This window comes from Aegilops tauschii, chromosome 5 (assembly GCF_002575655.3).
Source record: "Aegilops tauschii subsp. strangulata cultivar AL8/78 chromosome 5, Aet v6.0, whole genome shotgun sequence".
NCBI classification, from domain to species: Eukaryota; Viridiplantae; Streptophyta; class Magnoliopsida; order Poales; family Poaceae; genus Aegilops; species Aegilops tauschii.
This window is the reverse complement of record NC_053039.3, coordinates 24,831,647-24,839,241: the sequence shown is the minus strand read 5'-3', so window position 1 is coordinate 24,839,241 and position 7,595 is coordinate 24,831,647. Positions and strand designations below refer to the sequence as shown.

The 7,595-nt window shown below is 41.4% G+C and overlaps 1 long non-coding RNA gene across 1 annotated transcript; it reads left to right on the top strand.

The window, feature by feature from the left end:
- The first annotated feature begins 1,270 nt into the window (after nucleotides 1–1,270).
- On the top strand, nucleotides 1,271–4,777 carry LOC123493934 (uncharacterized). Its single transcript, XR_006663398.1, has 2 exons — nucleotides 1,271–1,554; nucleotides 2,912–4,777. It is a non-coding gene; the product is annotated as an uncharacterized lncRNA (long non-coding RNA).
- Nucleotides 4,778–7,595: the final 2,818 nt, after the last annotated feature.

The following is a 7,595-nucleotide window of genomic DNA, read 5'->3' as shown; positions in this document are numbered from 1 at the left end:
TCTATATCATTTCCAATCAACAATATGTCATCCACATATAATATTAGAAATGCTACAGAGCTCCCACTCACTTTCTTGTAATACAGGCTTCACCATATGTCCGTATAAAACCATATGCTTTGATCAGTTTATCAAAGCATATATTCCAACTCTGAGATGCTTGCACCAGTCCCTAGATGGATCGCTGGAGTTTGCACACTTTGTTAGCACCTTTAGGATCGACAAAACCTTCTGGTTGCATCATATACAACTCTTCTTTAAGAAATCCATTAAGGAATGCAGTTTTGGCATCCATTTGCCAGATTTCATAAAATGTGGGAATTGCTCACATGATTCGGATAGACTTAAGCATCGCTACGAGTGAGAAAATCTCATCGTAGTCAACACCTTGAACTTGTCGAAAACCTTTTGCGACAAGTCGAGCTTTGTAGATCCATTTATTCTCAATGGTTTGTCGATTATCGGGCAAGTCCACCAAAGTCCATACTTTGTTCTCATACATGGATCCTATTTCATATTTCATGGCCTCAAGCCATTTCGTGGAATCTGGGCTCATCATCGCTTCCTCACAGTCCGTAGGTTCGTCATGGTCTAGTAACATGACTTCCGGAACAGGATTACAATACCACTCTGGTGCGGAACATACTCTGGTTGACCTACGAGGTTCGGTAGTAACATGATCTGAAGTTTTATGATCATCATCATTAGCTTCCTGTTTAGATGGTGTGGGCATCAGTGAAACTGATTTCTGTGATGAGCTACTTTCCAATTCGAGAGTAGGTACAATTATCTCATCAAGTTCTACTTTCCTCCCACTCACTTCTTTCAAGAGAAACTCCTTCTCTAGAAATGATCCATTCTTAGCAACAAAGATCCGCATGGAGTTTCTTCACACTACAAGAAACCTGCTTATCTGTGACGGTTCTCGGGTGACGGTCCTGTAATCCGTCACAGTCTATGACGGCCCTAAATTTGCCGTCACAGAAACCGTCACCAATCAGTGAGCCATGGATGGGCCTGCGTTGGGCATCCCCTCTATGACGGCCCGATAGAAACTGTCATGCAAATCGTCAGGGATTGAACAATTGGGCCTGATCGGGCTTAGTTTTGATTTTATTAATGTAAGTCAGACCGTCATGGATTACCACGTACGCTGATAGGCGTGCATCGCCTTGTTTCGCCCACATGTCAGTTGGATAATACAACAGGACTAAAAAAGCAGTTCGTGTATATTCCTCAATTAGCCTGAGACCAGAAGAACGAAAAGAAAACCACCCGTCAATCCCCTCGACCGTCGGTGCCGCCAGCGCCGCCGCCAACTGCCCCCTCGGCCGTCGGTGCCGCCAACGCCACCGCCGACTACCCGGGCAAGGGTCCTTAGATCCGGCGAGTTGGGAGTGTGGGCGCCATCTTCCAGATCCTGTCCAAGTCGCCACCAGCGCTGACGAGCCAAACGCCGTCCACCATTGTCTCGTGCGTAGGAGTCAGCCACCGGCCACCATTTCTGCAACACTCACTGCTCGTTGTGCCCCGCGTCAACATCGGCTCAGTTAGGTACGTCTCAGATTAAAATCTGAATTTGATCTGTTTCTGAACGCTTGAGCGTATAGAGAGAAATAAGATGGTTTTCTCCTTGCTATTGTTATTCCATTGTACTAGTTGAATTTATTGATCCGAATGTCTTTTTGGGTACTGCAAATTCGAGTGGTGCCGTTCAAAAACAAATTCCTCTTGCTGATTCCAGTGGTATTAATAGACTGAAGAATAGGAAAAGTACTTTCCAGTCACCATCTTCTCAGTTTCTCACAGACCACCAATGTTGTGTGTTAGTACAGACTAGCCAATTCGTATTAAAGTTTATCGGTTTGAACTAATCTACATGTAAGATGGAGGGATTGTGTCGTAGCTTATAATAATACTACCAATCAGTTAGTAGTATCTACATGTAAGATGGAGAGATTGTGAAGTTTCAGAAATACACCTACTGGAGTATGCTTCAGAAATACACCTACAGTTCGTTCTATTTTTTAGACCATATTCATTCCATTACCCAAAAAGCTCAGCAACATTGCTGGCTACCAATTCATGCACAAATTCAGGGGCACCATCCGACCATATGGCTGGGGATGAGAGACCTGACACCTCACCATACATCGCAAGAGCATCTGCGACTTTATTACATACCCTCGGGCAATATGAAATGCGAAAGAAAATAAATTTAAACAAGCAAAATATTTAATCTCCTTGAAGAAGATCCCATTTATTTCCAAATAAATATTAACCTTCAGTACATCATATCCTGGAGGAATCCATCTGTCTTGTAGTAGCGTAGTAGTATCCTTCTTTTCCTCAACCAACATAATATCCTGTACTGCACTCTTGACTCGCTTGATTACAATTGTGGTATTTCTCGGCAGCTCGCCTGTGTTCCTTTTATTTCTCGTGGCCCACCACACCCAAAGCATTGTGATGCACTTAATTTTCTTTTCGTCAGGTAGCGCTAGAATTTTGGTAACTAGCTCCTTCGGCCCCTGCTCATCCAGAAGCTGAATTCTTATTTGCTCCAATTGCATCTCCCTCCATAGTGGCTTGACATTTTTGCATCAGTCCATGTTCTTTCGAGCTGGTGTCTACTAGAGTATGCGCTTTTATATAACTTTATGCAAGTGATGCACCTGGTACTAGACTCATAAACATGTCAATTTTGCTATACGTTTGTGTTGTGATTTTGTACATTATGTAACAGTAAGTGAACTTGCTTTTCCTCCTCTGTGAAAGTTGTTTTTGTAGGCCATGTATCTTAGTGTGAATTGATGTTTTGCGGAGCATGTTTCCTGGGAACTGCTAGTAAACATGTTTCCTCATTGATTATTTACCTTTGATTAAGTTGGTCTTTTTTTCTGTAATGCAGATGGATAGATCTTGGATTCGTGGCACACTGTTATCTTGAGAGTACATCAATGGTGTTAAAGAGTTTATGAACTTAATTCAAGCAAAATTCAGCGACGATGAAGAAATACTATGCCCATGTAGAGAATGCCTTAATCGCAAATACTGGCATCAAGCTATTGTGAACAAGCACATATTGACGCATGGCATGGAAAGTACATATACTCGCTGGATATATCATGGAGAAGACTTCAATGCAGATGTTATTGAACATCTTGCTGATGTGCATGACTCTGAGGATGGTAACAATGGTGCTGACCGATTTGAAGAGATGTTTGGCGACCTACGCACAGCAGTAGAACAAGATTAGAAGGAAACTGAAAATGAAGACGGTAACAATGATGCAAATCCTTCTAAGACCGAGTCCTTTTTGAATAACGTGAGGAAAGAGGCAAAGCGGCACCTTTACAATGGTTGTACCAAGTTTTCAAGGTTCTCATTTGTGGTAAAGCTTCTTCATTTGAAGCCATGCCATAGGATCACAAATAGTGCATTTACTGACATTTTGAAGCTACTGGATGAAGCATTCCCTCAACCCAATACACTCCCAAAATCTTATGACGAAGCAAAGAATCTTCTAAAGGAATTAGGCCTTGGGTATGAGTCTATACATGTGTGCATCAATAATTGTGTTTTGTTCAGAAAGCAATATGCCAAGCATGACAACTGCCCAGTTTGTGGCATGTCAAGGTGGAAAGACCCTGCTAGAAAGAAGATACCACAGAAAGTTTTGAGGCATTTTCCATTGGTGCCTAGGCTGAAGAGGATGTTTCTTTCCAAAAAAGCATCAGAAGAAGCACAATGGCACAAGCTAAAGAGGCAACCCAGTGAGAAGGAAATGAGCCATCCAGCTGACGGTGATGCGTGGCAAGATTTTGGTAAAAAATATCCAAAATTTGCAGAAGATGCTAGAAACATGAGGCTTGGAATCGCCACTGATGGGTTCAATCCTTTTGGAAACTTAAACACAAACTATAGTATGTGGCCTGTATTTGTTGTGCCATACAACCTTCCACCTTGGGCATGCATGGATCAGTCAAATTTCATGATGGCTCTGTTAATTCCAGGTCCTAAATCACCTGGCAAGCACTTTGATGTCTTCCTACAGCCACTTGTAGAAGATTTACTTGAGCTTTGGAAGGGTGTGCGTACATATGATGCTTGTGAAGGAAAAATGTTTGATCTTCATGCTCCAGTTCTATGGTGCATTCACGATTACCCAGCTCTGAGCACTCTTTTGAGGGCGTACCACAAGAGGCTATGCTGCATGTATTCATTGTGACAAACACCCTCTTTCCTACGGCGTAAGGCACAAAATTGGGTATAGTGGGCATTATCGTTTCCTTCCAAAGGGACATCGTTTGCGAAGAAACAATGAATTTGTTGGTCTTCATGAACGCAATGATGAGCCAGGTAAATTCTCAAAGGAAGGGCTGCAAGCAGAATTGGAGAAGGTTAGACCTGGGCGACAAGAAGAAAGCAGGAAAAGAAAGCTTTCTCACTTGGGTAGCAAGAAGGCTCATGTGCCAATTTAGAGTCGGAGGGTTTGTTTGTGGGATTTGGATTATTGGGATAAATTGAAGCTGAGACATAATCTTGATGTCATGCATATCGAGAAAAACATCTGTGAAAACCTCATTGGGACAATTCTGAACATGGAGGGGAAGACAAAGGACACACTTAATGCTATGCTTGATCTACAAGATTTGAATATTAAAGAGGAGTTGCATTTGAGGAAGGATGGAAACTCATATGAGATGCCTCGGGCCCGGTATACCTTGTCTAAATAACAAGTGGTTGCATTTTGTTAATTTTTACGAGAGTTAAAGTTTCCAGATGGGTTTGCTTCCAACATATCCAGATGTACAAGTGCTGATGGAACCAAGGTCAAAGGCCTAAACACACATGATTGTCACATTCTTTTGCAAAGAATCTTACCTGCTGGCATGAGAGGATTTTTGGATAGTGATATATATGAAGCAATAGCTGAGTTGGGCAATTTTTTCAGGGAACTGTGCAGCAAAACTCTTAACAGGGATGTGTTGGCTGAAATGAAGAAAGAAATCCCTGTAATTTTGTGCAAGCTTGAGAAAATTTTCCCTCCTGCTTTCTTTGATGTGATGGTGCATCTTGCCGTACATTTACCTGAAGAGGCATTACTCCAAGGTCCCGTACAATATGGGTGGATGTACCCAATTGAAAGGAGGTTGTATGCTTTAAAGCGGTATGTGAGGAATAGGGCAAGACCAGAAGGTTCAATTGCTGAGGCATATATTGCCGATGAATGCCTGACATTTTGCTCCAAGTACATGGATGATTTCTAAACCATATTTTATCAGAAACCGAGAAATGTAGGTTATCGAGATGAAGAAGCCTATGTTGTTGACGTTTTTGGGCATGGAGTAAATTTTACTTCAGGATATGAATATCAATATGTATATGAGAAAAAAGAATTTGATCAAATGGTGTGGTGTGTGTTGAATAATTGTGGTCAAGCTCACAAATATATCGAGTATGTTCCCACTTCTGAACTTGCGTATGTTGCATTTTTGTGGTACACATGTATTCTATTGACTAATATGTTTTATCTTATTTCACAGAATGTTCAGAGATGAGTTAAAAAGAAAAAAGGTGCTAAACATTGATAAAGAGCTTCAGAAAGAATTCCAAACATGGTTCAAGAACTATGTTAGTTTTCATTCACACTAGTTATAATATTTGGTTGTTAACTTCACTATAGTTTTTAATGTATGAATTTGTGTGTTGTAGATCATGAGGCTGCGGGATGAACATAGCGAAGAAATAGATGAAGATCTCTTTTCCTTGGCATGTGAACCTGATCGGAGAGTCAAAAAATACTCATCGTGCATAGTGAATGGTATTAGATATAGCACTGTTGACCGTGATAGCAACAAGAGAACACAGAACAGTGGAGTCATGGCCGAAGGTGAACATGGCAGTAAGGTCATAGATTTTTATGGAACCTTGAAAGAGATCATCCAGTTGGACTATAACTCCAACGATAACTTTGACGGCAGGTCAGTTATTTTTTTTAAATGTCACTGGTTTAAACTTGATGGAAAGAAGAAGGAGCTAAAAAAATGACCGGTTTTTCAAAAGCATCAATGTTGAAAGTTTATGGTACAAGGATGATTCTCTCATTCTGGCTACTCAGGCAAGAAAGATCTTTTCTTTGCCAGAGACAAAGTATGGGAAAAATTGGCAAGTTGTGCAAACATTTGACCATAGGCATCTCTTTAATATTAGTGAAACTGAGGGTGCACCTTTTACTGGTCCTGCATATCAAGAGGAGGAGTGTTGTGATGAGGAGGGTACGAGAACGTCGGTTTCTGAACATACATCTGAGAAGCCTTTGCATAGAGACAATGAGCAAGGCATTATTTTTGAAGCTGATGTAATTGCACGCTTGATGAAAGAAAACAACATAGGAGTGTATGAAGGTGGCAATGAAGATGAAGATGATACAGGTATGGTGTATTGCAGCGAAGACGAAGGAGGCGGCATGATGGATGTTGACAGCGATGATGAGTAGATGTTTTACATTGATTTTGTGTCAGATTTTGTGCACTTCCGTTTTTATCGAAAGATGTTGTGTCATTTTGTTTAACTGAAAGATGTTGTGTCACTTTGCAAAGCATGTATGATGTGGATGTTGTTATCTAAATGTTTCTGCTGGGAGATGATTGTTAGCTGCTGCACACTTGAATTTTTTCTGTGTATATTTGAATCCCTTATGTGGTTTCTTCAGTGCATACGGTATGTGAATATCTGAATGTGTGTTGTGCATATCTGAATGTGTGCCGGGCTGAACTACAGCAACATACCAAGTCAAACAGCTCGTCTGGTTAGGCGCACGAGCAGCCGAGAGCAACACATCAAGTCAGACAGCTCGTCTGTTTAGGCGCGCGAGCAGCCGAGAGCAATGCACCAAGTCAGACTCGTCTGATGATAGTTTAATAGATGAGAGAGAAGTACTACAAGACTTAAAGTCCACACCATCTCCTAGCTCAAAGTTGAAGGTGCTAAAATCCTCCAACTAGTCATTCCTAGATATGTTGCTTGTTTGCTATTGCAGCAGAATTTTTGTTACACTTTGTTGATTTAACCATGTTTTCATTTCTATCAGGGGTTGAACGACTGTAAGAAGACCAGTGAGGAAACTAATAAGAAAAGATCTACTGCCATGGCCCCTGGTGGAATCAAGCCTCGGCCTCCTAAAAGAATTCATGCGGAGCTTCCAACGAATGTGCGAGTCACAAGGTCAAACAAAAGACTATTACTAGATGCTGATGCAAGTCCTCAAAGTGAAGGGGTGTCAGATCCTAAACATCAAACACCAATTGCAATCCATAAGCCAACTGTTTCTATGCCTGAAGCTGAAGAAACCGTTCCCAACTTTGATAACCGCACACATGGTGTTGAAGGCAAGTTGTACTATCATTCTAATGTTCTGTCTTATGGATCGTTAGCCCTGTTCATTAACTTTGATTGCAAGACAAGCATACTCTCACTAGATGCCTTTTTTTAATAGATGGCGACCATGCCCATTCTGATGATGACTACTGGATGAGCAATGGATCTGATCTCATTGCCCGTCATGATGATGGCAACCATATGGACTTCGA